The sequence below is a fragment of the Eurosta solidaginis genome, chromosome 5 (assembly GCF_040869045.1).
Source record: "Eurosta solidaginis isolate ZX-2024a chromosome 5, ASM4086904v1, whole genome shotgun sequence".
Classification (NCBI taxonomy): domain Eukaryota; kingdom Metazoa; phylum Arthropoda; class Insecta; order Diptera; family Tephritidae; genus Eurosta; species Eurosta solidaginis.
The window spans coordinates 141,309,732-141,325,000 of record NC_090323.1 but is presented as its reverse complement, the minus strand read 5'-3'; positions in this window follow the sequence as shown (position 1 = coordinate 141,325,000).

Genomic DNA, 15,269 nt, shown 5'->3' with positions numbered 1-15,269 from the left:
CGACGGAAAATTGTTGCAACTATTGTGACGATTAAGGGAGACAACAGGTTTTTCGCGAAAACGGAGATCGGTGGAAAGGAAGTGCTAGCGCTCTTAGATTCCGGGGCCGGGACAAGCTGCTTAGGGAAGAATTCCAATAAAATCTTAGCAGGAAAGGAGCATTTGATTCTGCCGAATCAGGGACAAAATGTGAAGACAGCCAATGGGGGTGAAACCGCAGTCGTAGGGGTTGTCAGTCTTCCAGTGTTATGGGACAACGCCAATAAAGAGCTGGAGCTCCTTATAGTGCCTGGGTTACAACAGGAGGTCTACCTAGGGATCGACTTCTGGCAAGTCTTTCAGCTGAACGTAGTCAGCAAATGTCCGAGTGTTACGTCTAATGGGTTGGTCGTGTCAGAGCTTGCACCCGCCGAAGGGGACTTGTCATTCGATGCGGTGCAACATGTGTTAAAATTTGATGAAACAATGGCTTTAGACTGAGTTAAAGTGCAGTTCCCTCATTCGCAGTCCATAAAAAATAAAAAAAATAAATGTAAGGTGGGATAACCTTCGAAGAGATCTAAGACCGAGCTTCTCTTCCAATCTGCAGTCCATGGGTTAGGTAAAACGGATGTCGAACAGCATATCATCGAGGTTCCGGATGAAAACCTTCCGGTTAAACAGCGGCATTATCCAATTCCTCCGGCTATACAAAAGATGATATACGCAGAGTTGGACAGGATGTTGGAAATGGGTGTGATCGAAGGAAGCAACAGCTGCTGGAATTTCTCCGTCTCACTTGTCGTCAAGGGAACAAAGAATCGACTATGTTTGAATGCGCGGAAACTGAATGAACGAACCACCTACCCCCTCCCTAACATCAATGGAATACTAAGCCGTCTTCAAAATACCAGGTACATATCTGCCATTGATTTAAAGGACGCGTTTTGGCAGATACCCTTAGAGCGAAAGTCCAGGGAGAAAACTGCTTTCACTGTACCTGGTAGACCCTTGTATCATTTCACAGTCATGCCATTCGGGCTGTGCAACGCTGCACAGCGAATGTGCCGACTGATGGATGAGGTGATACCTGCTTCCCTTCGAGAGTCTGTGTTCGTTTAATTAGATGATTTACTTGTATGCTCCGATGATTTTTCGTCTCATTTGTATTTGTTGTCTGTAGTAGCCAAATGTCTTCGTGATGCAAAATTGTCGATAAACGTTGAAAAGAGCAAATTTTGTTTTAAGGAAGTGCGTTATCTCGGATACGTGGTTGGGGATGGATGCATCCGCATGGATGATAGAAAGGTAGCAGCAATGCGGGACTTTCCCGAACCGCGAACCCCGAAACAGCTCAGAAGGTTCCTAGGGATGACAGGATGGTATAGACGTTTCATTCAGGATTATGCCACTATTGCAGTACCTTTACATGACCGACTAATAAAAGAAAACATAAAGAAATTCACGATGACAGAAGACGCCAGAAAAGCTTTCGAAACATTGAAACAGAAACTGATATCAGCACCAGTACTAATACATCCGGACTTTGACAGACATTTCTACATACAATGTGACTCATGAACGGACGGAGTTGGAGGAGTACTTTTCCAACTCGACGACGAAGGTAACGAACGACCAATTGCCTATGTTTCAGCCAAACTTAATAAAGCGCAGCGGAATTATAGTATAACCGAGTTAGAGTGTTACGCGGCTGTAATCAGTATAAAAAGGTTCAGGCCCTATGTGGGGGGTCTACTCTTTACGGTGATAACGGATCACGCAAGCCTGAAGTGGCTTATGAACCAGAAGGATTTGGCTGGTCGACTGGCGAGATGGAGCTTGAAGCTGCAAGGGTATAATTTCACGATCCAACACTGTAAAGGAACCCAAACCATAGTGCCTGATGCGTTATCAAGGATGAACATGGATGAGATTATAACTGATGACAGCATGTTAGACATTGACCATAAATCACCTCACTTCGAATCTGACGAATACGTTGAACTGCGGAAGACGGTGATAGACGACAAAGGCCGATTACCAGAACTTTGTGAGTCGGACGGGTACGTGTACCAACGCTCCCAGTTCAACAAAGGAGACGAGTTGCAAGAAGACCATGCCTGGAAACTCTGGGTTCCGAATGAGCTGCGGAAGGGTCTAATAGAAGCGTGTCATTCATCACCGTCTGCGGGTCATGGAGGCATCCATAAGACACTATCACGTATTCGAGACAAATATTATTGCCAGGTATGGTGGCTTACGTACTCACGTATCTTAAAACGTGCGAAATATGTAAAGGCAACGAGACACAAAATGCCTTCAACAAGCCCAAAATGGGAAACCAACGTATCACTGAACGCCCTTTTCAAATTTTGTTCGTCGATTTTATGGGTCCTTACCCACGTACTCGTGACGGTAATGTTTATGTGTTTGTACGCCTCTATAATTTTTCCAAGTTTGTGTTTCTTAAGCCGATGCGAAAAGCCACGTCAGCAGATGTTGTAAAATATCTAGAAATAGACGTATTTCACATTTTTGGAGTTCCCGAATATGTCCATTCGGACAATGGTAAGAAGTTTACGTCGGAACTGTTCACGTCTTTCCTGGAGAAGTATGGCACAACACACGTTCGAACGGCATTCTATTCACCACAAGCAAATGCGGCCGAAAGGGTTAACCGCTCCGTGTTGCAGATAGTTTGGTCATATATAAAGGAAAACCAAAAGAATTGGGACAGGTATGTGAGCGAAGCAGCCTTTGCTCTATGCAGTGTGGGACATGCTGCGATAAACACTTCACCATATGCGGCAGTATTTGGTTTACCGATGATGCAACACGGAGCATCATACGAACTGAGTCGGAAATTAAGCGCGCTGAAGGATGCAGATTACGAAGTAGGAAATAGGGATATACCACGCCAAGGACTGGTTCGCATCGTAGCTGAATGTTATGTGTAGTCCTTGTCTTAGATGTTAAATGTTGTGATATCGTCATTGTGTATATCGCGTAGATTCGATTAGACGACCTACAATGTAGTGATGCATGGAAAACCATTTAATAGACTTGACCATAGGATTTTTTTTGGAATTAGTTGTTTATTTGTTTTGCATTTTTGTATTTATCTTTATTTGATTTTATTTATTTTTCTGTAATTATACAAACCCTTTTTTTATACCCTTATTGACTAAATAACCTTTGTTTTTGACAAGTATCTGTGATATAGATTTAGGAACAATAACTGTGATATTAGCATTGTAATTATAGAAGATATTAGCGTAGTGACAACCCAGTGATAGATTTTAGCCCGTTGACAGTAGTAATTTAAATATGTGTTAAATGTTAAGTGTGTTGCAAAAAAAAAAAAACAAGGCAGGAAGAGGATAAAGGAGCCCGGCTTAGGGAGTGGGTCGAGGCCACACGTGGGCCCACAATACGCAAAACCAAAACCAAGGCTGCGTTATGAATTTCTTTTACGCACACGCTCCATGATGCAGGCACCATCGGCGGATGCGAGCATGTAACGACAGCCTTTGTAGTCAACCCTCACGTTTATTATACTCAGTTGAGCAGAGCTCACAGAGTATATTAAGTTTGATTGGATAACGGTTGGTTGTACATATATAAAGGAATCGAGATAGATATAGACTTCCATATATCAAAATAATCAGGATCGAAAAAAAATTTGATTAAGCCATGTCCGTCCGTCCGTCCGTCCGTCCGTTAACACGATAACTTGAGTAAATTTTGAGGTATCTCGATGAAATTTGGTATGCAGGTTCCTGAGCACTCATCTCAGATCGCTGTTTAAAATGAACGATATCGGACTATAACCATGCCCACTTTTTCGATATCGAAAATTTCGAAAAACCGAAAAAGTGCGATAATTCATTACAAAAGACAGCTAAAGCGACGAAACTTGGTAAATGAGTTGAACTTATGACGCAGAATAGAAAATTAGTAAAATTTTGGACAACGGGCGTGACACCGCCCACTTTTAAAAGAAGGTAATTTAGAAGTTCTGCAAGCTGTAATTTGGCAGTCGTTGAAGATATCATGATGAAATTTGGCAGAAACGTTACACCTATTACTATATGTACGCTTAATAAAAATTAACAAAATCGGAGAACGACCACGCCCACTTTTTAAAAAATTTTTTTTTTAAATTCAAATTTTAAAACAAAAGTTAATATCTTTACAGTATATAAGTAAATTATGTCAACATTCAACTCCAGTAATGATATGGTGCAACAAAATACAAAAATAAAAGAAATTTTCAAAATGGACGTGGCTCCGCCCTTTTTCATTTAATTTCTCTAGGATACTTTTAACGCCATAAGTCGAACAAAAATTAACCAATCCTTTTGAAATTTGGTAGAGGCATAGATTTTATGACGTTAACTGTTTTCTGTGAAAATGGGCGAAATCGGTTGATACCACGCCCAGTTTTTATACACAGTCGTCCGTCTGTCCTTCCGCATGGCCGTTAACACGATAACTTGAGCAAAAATCGACATATCTTTAATGAACTTAGTTCACGTGCTTACTTGAACTCACTTTATCTAGGTATGAAAAACGAACGAAATCCGACTATGACCACGCCCACTTTTTCGATATCGAAAATTACGAAAAATGAAAAAATGCCATAATTCTATACCAAATACGAAAAAAGGCATGAAACATGGTAAGGTAATTGGATTGTTTTATTGACGCGAAATATAACTTTAGAAAAAACTTTATAAAATGGTTGTAACACCTACCATATTAAGTAGAAGAAAATGAAAAAGTTCTGCAGGGCGAAATAAAAAACCCTTAAAATCTTGGCAGGTATTACATATATAAATAAATTAGCGGTATCCAGCAGATGATGTTCTGGGTCACCCTGGTCCACATTTTGGTCGATTTCTGGAAAACGCCTTCACACCACTCCCTATTAAAACTCTCATTAATACCTTTAATTTGATACCCATATCGTACAAACTCATTCTAGAGTCACCCTGGTCCACCTTTATTGCGATACCTCGAAAAGGCGTCCACCTATAGAACTAAGGCCCACTCCCTTTTAAAATGCTCATTAACTTCTTTCGTTTGATACCCATATTGCACAAACGAATTCTAGAGTCACCCCTGGCCCACCTTTATGGCGATATCTCGAAACGGCGTCCACCTATGGAACTATGGATTACTCCCTTTTAAAATACTCATTAACAACTTTATTTTGATACTCATATTGTACAAAACAAATTCTAGGGCCAACCTGCTCCACCTTTATGGCGATATCTCGAAACGGCGTCCACCTATGGAACTAAGGATTACTCCCTTTTAAAATACTCATTAACACCTTTCTTTTGATACCCATATTGCACAAACGAATTCTAGGGTCACCCCTGGTCCACCTTTTTGGCGATATCTCGAAACGGCGTCCACCTATGGAACTAAGGATTACTCCCTTTTAAAATACTTATTAACACCTTTCATTTGATACCCATAACGTACAAACGCATTCTAGAGTCAACCCTGATCCACCTTTATGGCTATATCCCTAAATGGCGTCCACCTATAGAACTAAGGCCCACTCCCTTTTAAAATACTCATTAACTTCTTTCGTTTGATACCCATATTGCACAAACGAATTCTAGGGTCACCCCTGGTCCACCTTTATGGCGATATCTCGAAAATGCGACCACCTATACAACAACCACCACTCCCTTTTAAAACCCTCATTAATACCTTTAATTTGATACCCATATCGTACAAACACATTCTAGAGTCACCCCTGGTCCACCTTTATGGCGATATTTCGAAACGGCGTCCACCTATAGAACAAAGGCCCACTCCCTTTTAAAATACTAATTAACACCTTTCGTTTGATGCCCATATTGTACAAACAAATTCTAGGGTCACCCCTGGTCCACCTTTATGGCGATATCTCGTAACGGCGTCCACCTATGGAACTAAGGATTACTCACTTTTAAAATACTCATTAACACCTTTCTTTTGATACCCATATTGTACAAAGAAATTCTAGGGTCACCCCTGGCCCACCTTTATGGCGATATCTCGAAAAGGCGACCACCTATACAACAACCACCACTCCATTTAAAACCCTCATTAATACCTTTAATTTGATACCCATATCGTACAAACACATTCTAGAGTCACCACTGGTCCACCTTTATGGCGATATTTCGAAACGGCATCCACCTATAGAACTAAGGCCCACTCCCTTTTAAAATACTCATTAACACCATTCGTTTGATGCCCATATTGCACAAACAAATTCTAGGGTCACCCCTGGTCCACCTTTGTGGCGATATCTCGAAACGGCGTCCACCTATGGAACTAAGGATTACTCCCTTTTAAAATACTTATTAACACCTTTCATTTGATACCCATAACGTACAAACGCATTCTAGAGTCAACCCTGATCCACCTTTATGGCTATATCCCTAAATGGCGTCCACCTATAGAACTATGGCCCACTCCCTCATAAAATACTCTTTAATGCCTTTCATTTGATACACATGTCATACAAACACATTCCAGGGTTTCCCTCGGTTCATTTTCCTACATGGTTATTTTCCCTTATGTTGTCACCATAGCTCTCAACTGAGTATGTAATGTTCGGTTACACCCGAACTTAACATTCCTTACTTGTTTTTATTTTTTCTTTTACACAACCGGGTATATGAACAGGTGGTATGCAACGGCATGCAAAAATTGTTCCCCTTTTTAGTTGTTAGCTTACACACACTTCGCCAAATACGTGTATGTATTAGTGGTTGATTAGTGGGATGCATATACGTGCATAGGTGCACCCGCTATAACGCCGATCACGATTAAGTTTGACCGTGGCTGAAAGGCTTTGCTGAACGGTGACCAGGGAAATGCCGCAAGGTAAAAGTGCCTATAAAAGGGGGTCCGCTTCGCGGTTTATGCATTTAAGTCGAAAGTCGCGGTCTGTGCTGCCTGCACAAAGTTTAAAGTGTGAAAAAAGGTGAAAGTTTTTTTAAGTGCGCGTTTCAAAACCGAGTGTAGGTTTGAAGTTTTATTTTAAAGTGCGTGGTTTTCGAAAAGTTTCGCGTCGATAAAGTTCAGTGCGAGTCAGAATATTTGGGAATTTTCCTAAAGATTACCGCCACCCTGTTGGCGCAACGAGCGCACCAAAGGAGCGAACTGGTTGGCAGTTGAAATCAGGTAAGTCACTGTGTGTTTTTTTTTTTTTTGTAGTAAAATAATATATTTTAAAGAATTGGTGGTTGGCAGTGAGAAATGTGAGAATGGGGGTTTCTTAGAAGAATATTTCTTGCATTTCCTACCATAAAATTAAAAGAATATGTTGGCCTAAGCGTGTCGACATGCTCATCGAGTTATCTGGCTAAGGACTATGTAGTTAGGTCAGATTCAGCTTTGTTTTGTTTTTGTAATAAAGTAAACGCATATGACCATGTAACTAGATAACCCGATGAACACGCTGACGTGAATAGTACACATATTTGTAGAAATTTTTTTAATTAGCTTTCCTTTATATTTGATGAAAAACATATTTTTAATATTTCAGATACCCGAGGCAGCCAGAGCCCGCGACAAGTACAAAGAATAAAAAAAATAAAAGTTAACAGCAACTACAACAATTACCACAACGAGTAACAACAAAAATTCACGACAACACAGTTTCACATTATCGAAAGGATCCACATAACATGGCACGAAATCCCACAACAACAACAGCAACTGAACTAAAGGGTTGGGAATTGGAGGAGCTGCATCATTTCTTTTTTTTGCGTCCACTCAAGGATCAATAAAAAAAACAAAAGGTATTTCTTCTGGGGCAGTAAATACAATAACCAACAAAACACAACAATATTCGGCGGAACAAGAATACAACGAGTAGTCACCAATACACACGCACATACACCAAGGTAAAACAACTAACACTACACACATTATCCACGAACACGTACACACACACGCTACAAGGCAACATTTTTGGCAAACAGTTTTTGCAACACACACAATTTGGCAACATCGTACACGGCGGTAGGCAACACGCTACAAGAAACATCGGTAATTAAACATCCGCCACACAGAACAATTTATACACGCAACACCACTCACCAGAAACATCCACCAAGAAAGAGATCGTTAGCAACATCCACTAAGTGGGCGACCGGGTGAGTCGCTATCGTCGCTTGCTCACGCTCACGGCTACACATTTCCACCACACTGATATGAACTATTAAGGTACACCTGGAAAAACCACAAAATTTTTCTATGAAATTCCTATTTGATTTATTTTATGTACTTTTCATTTGTCGTGTAGTCGTAAGTTCACCATTTTTTTTTATATAATTTGCAAAAATTATTTGCTTTGAATTTTTCTTATTTCGTTTCTTTATTTTTTGTCATTTGCTTATTATTTCATTTGCCATTTCTACTTGCACAAGCATATTCATTTGCGGTTACTCTTGTGCAAAAGCACCTAAGTTCACTTAAGGAAATTTTTTTTTTACTTTTTGAGCTTTTTATTTTTTTTTTTTTTGAGAGATCTTTCTCATTGGGTAAAAATAAGTTTTTTCTAGTTATTAATTTGAAGTGAAAAGTAAAATTTGGCGCTTAATTAAGTTGACACCACTTTTATTAGTTTTTAAATTAATTTTAATTAAAATTTCCTTTCTTTTTGCCACTATTGGCTTTGATCTTTAATTCAACTAAATGCATTTTATTCAGTTTTATTAAATTATTAAAAAAAAAGAACAAAAACAATAAATTTCTTTGTAATTGATATTAGAGAAAAATTGTAAGTTTACAAACGGCGATGGTTACTAGGACATGTTTCTGAATTTCACTTCTTCATCAGCTAGCTTTTCGGGAGCTGAGCGTTGAACTCGAATCTCCAACATTCACATCAGTGCAAGCCTTTTTAGCTGCTAAGCCATATGAATGTCCCGTTGTTCGCTGTACAATTGGTCTCTAAGAGTTACCTTTTTGTTTATATTCCTTTTGATCACCATGTAGGCACATACACTCTGTATGTAGTTTATTCCTAATGGTGTGGATATGATTTTTAGGCGCGCTTTTGAAAGCTTAGTAACATTTGTTCGGAATTTTACAGTATTTGTTTTTAATACTTCCGCTGTTACTATTATATCATATTGCTTTATACAATTGTTTTTGTAATTGATATTAGAGAAAAATTGTAAGTTTACAAACGGCGATGGTTACTAGGACATGTTTCTGAATTTCACTTCTTCATCAGCTAGCTTTTCGGGAGCTGAGCGTTGAACTCGAATCTCCAACATTCACATCAGTGCAAGCCTTTTTAGCTGCTAAGCCATATGAATGTCCCGTTGTTCGCTGTACAATTGGTCTCTAAGAGTTGCCTTTTTGTTTATATTCCTTTTGATCACCATGTAGGCACATACACTCTGTATGTAGTTTATTCCTAATGGTGTGGATATGATTTTTAGGCGCGCTTTTGAAAGCTTAGTAACATTTGTTCGGATTTTTACAGTATTTGTTTTTAATACTTCCGCTGTTACTATTATATCAATATGATCATATGTATTTAATTAGCGAGCTTTGCTCATATTGCTTTATACAATTGTTTTTGTAATTGATATTAGAGAAAAATTGTAAGTTTACAAACGGCGATGTTTACTATGACATGTTTCTGAATTTCACTTCTTCATCAGCTAGCTTTTCGGGAGCTGAGCGTTGAACTCGAATCTGCAACATTCACATCAGTGCAAGCCTTTTTAGCTGCTAAGCCATATGAATGTCCCGTTGTTCGCTGTACAATTGGTCTCTAAGAGTTGCCTTTTTGTTTATATTCCTTTTGATCACCATGTAGGCACATACACTCTGTATGTAGTTTATTCCTAATGGTGTGGATATGATTTTTAGGCGCGCTTTTGAAAGCTTAGTAACATTTGTTCGGATTTTTACAGTATTTGTTTTTAATACTTCCGCTGTTACTATTATATCAATATGATCATATGTATTTAATTAGCGAGCTTTGCTCATATTGCTTTATACAATAGCTTTTGTAATTGATATTAGAGAAAAATTGTAAGTTTCAAACGGCGATGGTTACTAGGACATGTTTCTGAATTTCACTTCTTCATCAGCTAGCTTTTCGGGAGCTGAGCTTTGAACTCGAATCTCCAACATTCACATCAGTGCAAGCCTTTTTAGCTGCTAAGCCATATGAATGTCCCGTTGTTCGCTGTACAATTGGTCTCTAAGAGTTGCCTTTTTGTTTATATTCATTTTGATCACCATGTAGGCACATACACTCTGTATGTAGTTTATTCCTAATGGTGTGGATATGATTTTTAGGCGCGCTTTTGAAAGCTTAGTAACATTTGTTCAGATTTTTACAGTATTTGTTTTTAATACTTCCGCTGTTACTATTATATCAATATGATCATATGTATTTAATTAGCGAGCTTTGCTCATATTGCTTTATACAATTGTTTTTATAATTGATATTAGAGAAAAATTGTAAGTTTGCAAACGGCGATGGTTACTAGGACATGTTTCTGAATTTCACTTCTTCATCAGCTAGCTTTTCGGGAGCTGAGCGTTGAACTCGAATCTCCAACATTCACATCAGTGCAAGCCTTTTTAGCTGCTAAGCCATATGAATGTCCCGTTGTTCGCTGTACAATTGGTCTCTAAGAGTTGCCTTTTTGTTTATATTCCTTTTGATCACCATGTAGGCACATACACTCTGTATGTAGTTTATTCCTAATGGTGTGGATATGATGTTTAGGCGCGCTTTTGAAAGCTTAGTAACATTTGTTCGGATTTTTACAGTATTTGTTTTTAATACTTCCGCTGTTACTATTATATCAATATGATCATATGTATTTAATTAGCGAGCTTTGCTCATATTGCTTTATACAATTGTTTTTGTAATTGATATTAGAGAAAAATTGTAAGTTTACAAACGGCGATGGTTACTAGGACATGTTTCTGAATTTCACTTCTTCATCAGCTAGCTTTTCGGGAGCTGAGCGTTGAACTCGAATCTCCAACATTCACATCAGTGCAAGCCTTTTTAGCTGCTAAGCCATATGAATGTCCCGTTGTTCGCTGTACAATTGGTCTCTTAGAGTTGCCTTTTTGTTTATATTCCTTTTGATCACCATATAGGCACATACACTCTGTATGTAGTTTATTCCTAATGGTGTGGATATGATTTTTAGGCGCGCTTTTGAAAGCTTAGTAACATTTGTTCGGATTTTTACAGTATTTGTTTTTAATACTTCCGCTGTTACTATTATATCAATATGATCATATGTATTTAATTAGCGAGCTTTGCTCATATTGCTTTATACAATTGTTTTTGTAATTGATATTAGAGAAAAATTGTAAGTTTACAAACGGCGATGGTTACTAGGACATGTTTCTGAATTTCACTTCTTCATCAGCTAGCTTTTCGGGAGCTGAGCGTTGAACTCGAATCTCCAACATTCACATCAGTGCAAGCCTTTTTAGCTGCTAAGCCATATGAATGTCCCGTTGTTCGCTGTACAATTGGTCTCTAAGAGTTGCCTTTTTGTTTATATTCCTTTTGATCACCATGTAGGCACATACACTCTGTATGTAGTTTATTCCTAATGGTGTGGATATGATTTTTAGGCGCGCTTTTGAAAGCTTAGTAACATTTGTTCGGATTTTTACAGTATTTGTTTTTAATACTTCCGCTGTTACTATTATATCAATATGATCATATGTATTTAATTAGCGAGCTTTGCTCATATTGCTTTATACAATTGTTTTTGTAATTGATATTAGAGAAAAATTGTAAGTTTACAAACGGCGATGGTTACTAGGACATGTTTCTGAATTTCACTTCTTCATCAGCTAGCTTTTCGGGAGCTGAGCGTTGAACTCGAATCTCCAACATTCACATCAGTGCAAGCCTTTTTAGCTGCTAAGCCATATGAATGTCCCGTTGTTCGCTGTACAATTGGTCTCTAAGAGTTGCCTTTTTGTTTATATGCCTTTTGATCACCATGTAGGCACATACACTCTGTATGTAGTTTATTCCTAATGGTGTGGATATGATTTTTAGGCGCGCTTTTGAAAGCTTAGTAACATTTGTTCGGATTTTTACAGTATTTGTTTTTAATACTTCCGCTGTTACTATTATATCAATATGATCATATGTATTTAATTAGCGAGCTTTGCTCATATTGCTTTATACAATTGTTTTTGTAATTGATATTAGAGAAAAATTGTAAGTTTACAAACGGCGATGGTTACCAGGACATGCTGCTGAATTTCACTTCTTCATCAGCTAGCTTTTCGGGAGCTGAGCGTTGAACTCGAATCTCCAACATTCACATCAGTGCAAGCCTTTTTAGCTGCTAAGCCATATGAATGTCCCGTTGTTCGCTGTACAATTGGTCTCTAAGAGTTGCCTTTTTGTTTATATTCCTTTTGATCACCATGTAGGCACATACACTCTGTATGTAGTTTATTCCTAATGGTGTGGATATGATTTTTAGGCGCGCTTTTGAAAGCTTAGTAACATTTGTTCGGATTTTTACAGTATTTGTTTTTAATACTTCCGCTGTTACTATTATATCAATATGATCATATGTATTTAATTTGCGAGCTTTGCTCATATTGCTTTATACAATTGTTTTTGTAATTGATATTAGAGAAAAATTGTAAGTTTACAAACGGCGATGGTTACTAGGACATGTTTCTGAATTTCACTTCTTCATCAGCTAGCTTTTCGGGGCTTAGCGTTGAACTCGAATCTCCAACATTCACATCAGTGCAAGCCTTTTTAGCTGCTAAGCCATATAATTGGTCTCTAAGAGTTGCCTTTTTGTTTATATTCCTTTTGATCACCATGTAGGCACATACACTCTGTATCTAGTTTATTCCTAATGGTGTGGATATGATTTTTAGGCGCGCTTTTGAAAGCTTAGTAACATTTGTTCGGATCCACACCATTAGGAATAAACTACATACAGAGTGTATGTGCCTACATGGTGATCAAAAGGAATATAAACAAAAAGGCAATTCTTAGAGACCAATTGTACAGCGAACAACGGGACATTCATATGGCTTAGCAGCTAAAAAGGCTTGCACTGATGTGAATGTTGGAGATTCGAGTTCAACGCTCAGCTCCCGAAAAGCTAGCTGATGAAGAAGTGAAATTCAGAAACATGTCCTGGTAACCATCGCCGTTTGTAAACTTACAATTTTTCTCTAATATCAATTACAAAAACAATTGTATAAAGCAATATGAGCAAAGCTCGCTAATTAAATACATATGATCATATTGATATAATAGTAACAGCGGAAGTATTAAAAACAAATACTGTAAAAACCCGAACAAATGTTACTAAGCTTTCAAAAGCGCGCCTAAAAATCATATCCACACCATTAGGAATAAACTACATACAGAGTGTATGTGCCTACATGGTGATCAAAATGAATATAAACAAAAAGGCAACTCTTAGAGACCAATTGTACAGCGAACAACGGGACATTCATATGGCTTAGCAGCTAAAAAGGCTTGCACTGATGTGAATGTTGGAGATTCGAGTTCAACGCTCAGCTCCCGAAAAGCTAGCTGATGAAGAAGTGAAATTCAGAAACATGTCCTAGTAACCATCGCCGTTTGTAAACTTACAATTTTTCTCTAATATCAATTACAAAAACAATTGTATAAAGCAATATGATATAATAGTAACAGCGGAAGTATTAAAAACAAATACTGTAAAAATCCGAACAAATGTTACTAAGCTTTCAAAAGCGCGCCTAAAAATCATATCCACACCATTAGGAATAAACTACATACAGAGTGTATGTGCCTACATGGTGATCAAAAGGAATATAAACAAAAAGGCAACTCTTAGAGACCAATTGTACAGCGAACAACGGGACATTCATATGGCTTAGCAGCTAAAAAGGCTTGCACTGATGTGAATGTTGGAGATTCGAGTTCAACGCTCAGCTCCCAAAAAGCTAGCTGATGAAGAAGTGAAATTCAGAAACATGTCCTAGTAACCATCGCCGTTTGTAAACTTACAATTTTTCTCTAATATCAATTACAAAAACAATTGTATAAAGCAATATGAGCAAAGCTCGCTAATTAAATACATATGACAATAAATTTCTTTGTTAATATTTGTTTTACCTAATTTTTTCATATCAGCACTACACATTTTTACTTTTCACTTTTATTGTTTTTTTTTTTCACTGAAACAATCACATCCGCGCGGCCGAATAAAAATATTAAAACTAAAAAGTAAAGAAGAGTAAAATATCAAGAACTTAAACTTTCCTTGATTTTAGTTACTCGGTCATTGCCCTATTAGCGGAATACCCTGTATGTATTATTGTTATACCTTTTCTTTAATCTCCACTTTCAGCTTCATACGCCGTCTTTGGTACCAAACTCTGGTGACAAAAGCGAGGTGAGCGCACGCTAAGGTAAACACATATGCATACCCCATTTACATATATTTAATTTTTGTTAGTCAAGTGTACAAACGTATGTACATATTTAAGTGAAGTAGATTTGTGTGCATATGCTTGGCTAAAGAAACATTAGGCTAGGTCAGATTTTTGAAAACATAAATAAACAAATTTTTTGATTTAAATTCTTAATTCCGTACGCATAATTTTACCTTTTACTTTTAAATATAATAATTGGAAATAATTTTTTTGAAATAATTGAACTTACCTCCTTGCAATAGTCGTAATAATTACAGTGTAAATTAGGTGAGATTTTGCCTTAGATATTATTATTTACCATCGTAAGAATTTTGATGAATTGTTAATAATAAAGAAATTGTACATTTTTGCAAAAATTTCCAGATTTATTAATATTTTATGGGTTGAAGTTTTTTCTAGGCGAAACATAAATAATATGTAAGGCTAAAGTCTTTTCCTTTGTTGGTGCGGGTGTTGCCTTGTGGCAAGATGTAAGGTGAGTTGAGACGATTGAGGGAGTGAGGGACATGGACTGATGACTTAGTGACGGACGCTTGTCAGGAACGAGGGAACTCTACTCGGCAAGCGAAGCCATAGTAGAGTTCGAAGGCTGGTCACATCAATTAACATTGCGATGTCCTAGGAGAGGAGTAGGTGATCCCACTCTCGCTTTATTTGTGAGTATTCCATAGAGTACATACGTGAGAGTACTTTCCAAAGTACTTTCACTGTTGTACTCCATGGAGCACCCACAGAGGATCATATGCCAAAGTACTAGGGAGGAATTGTGTAGGAAAGAATTATCGAAGTGAATTTAATTTAAA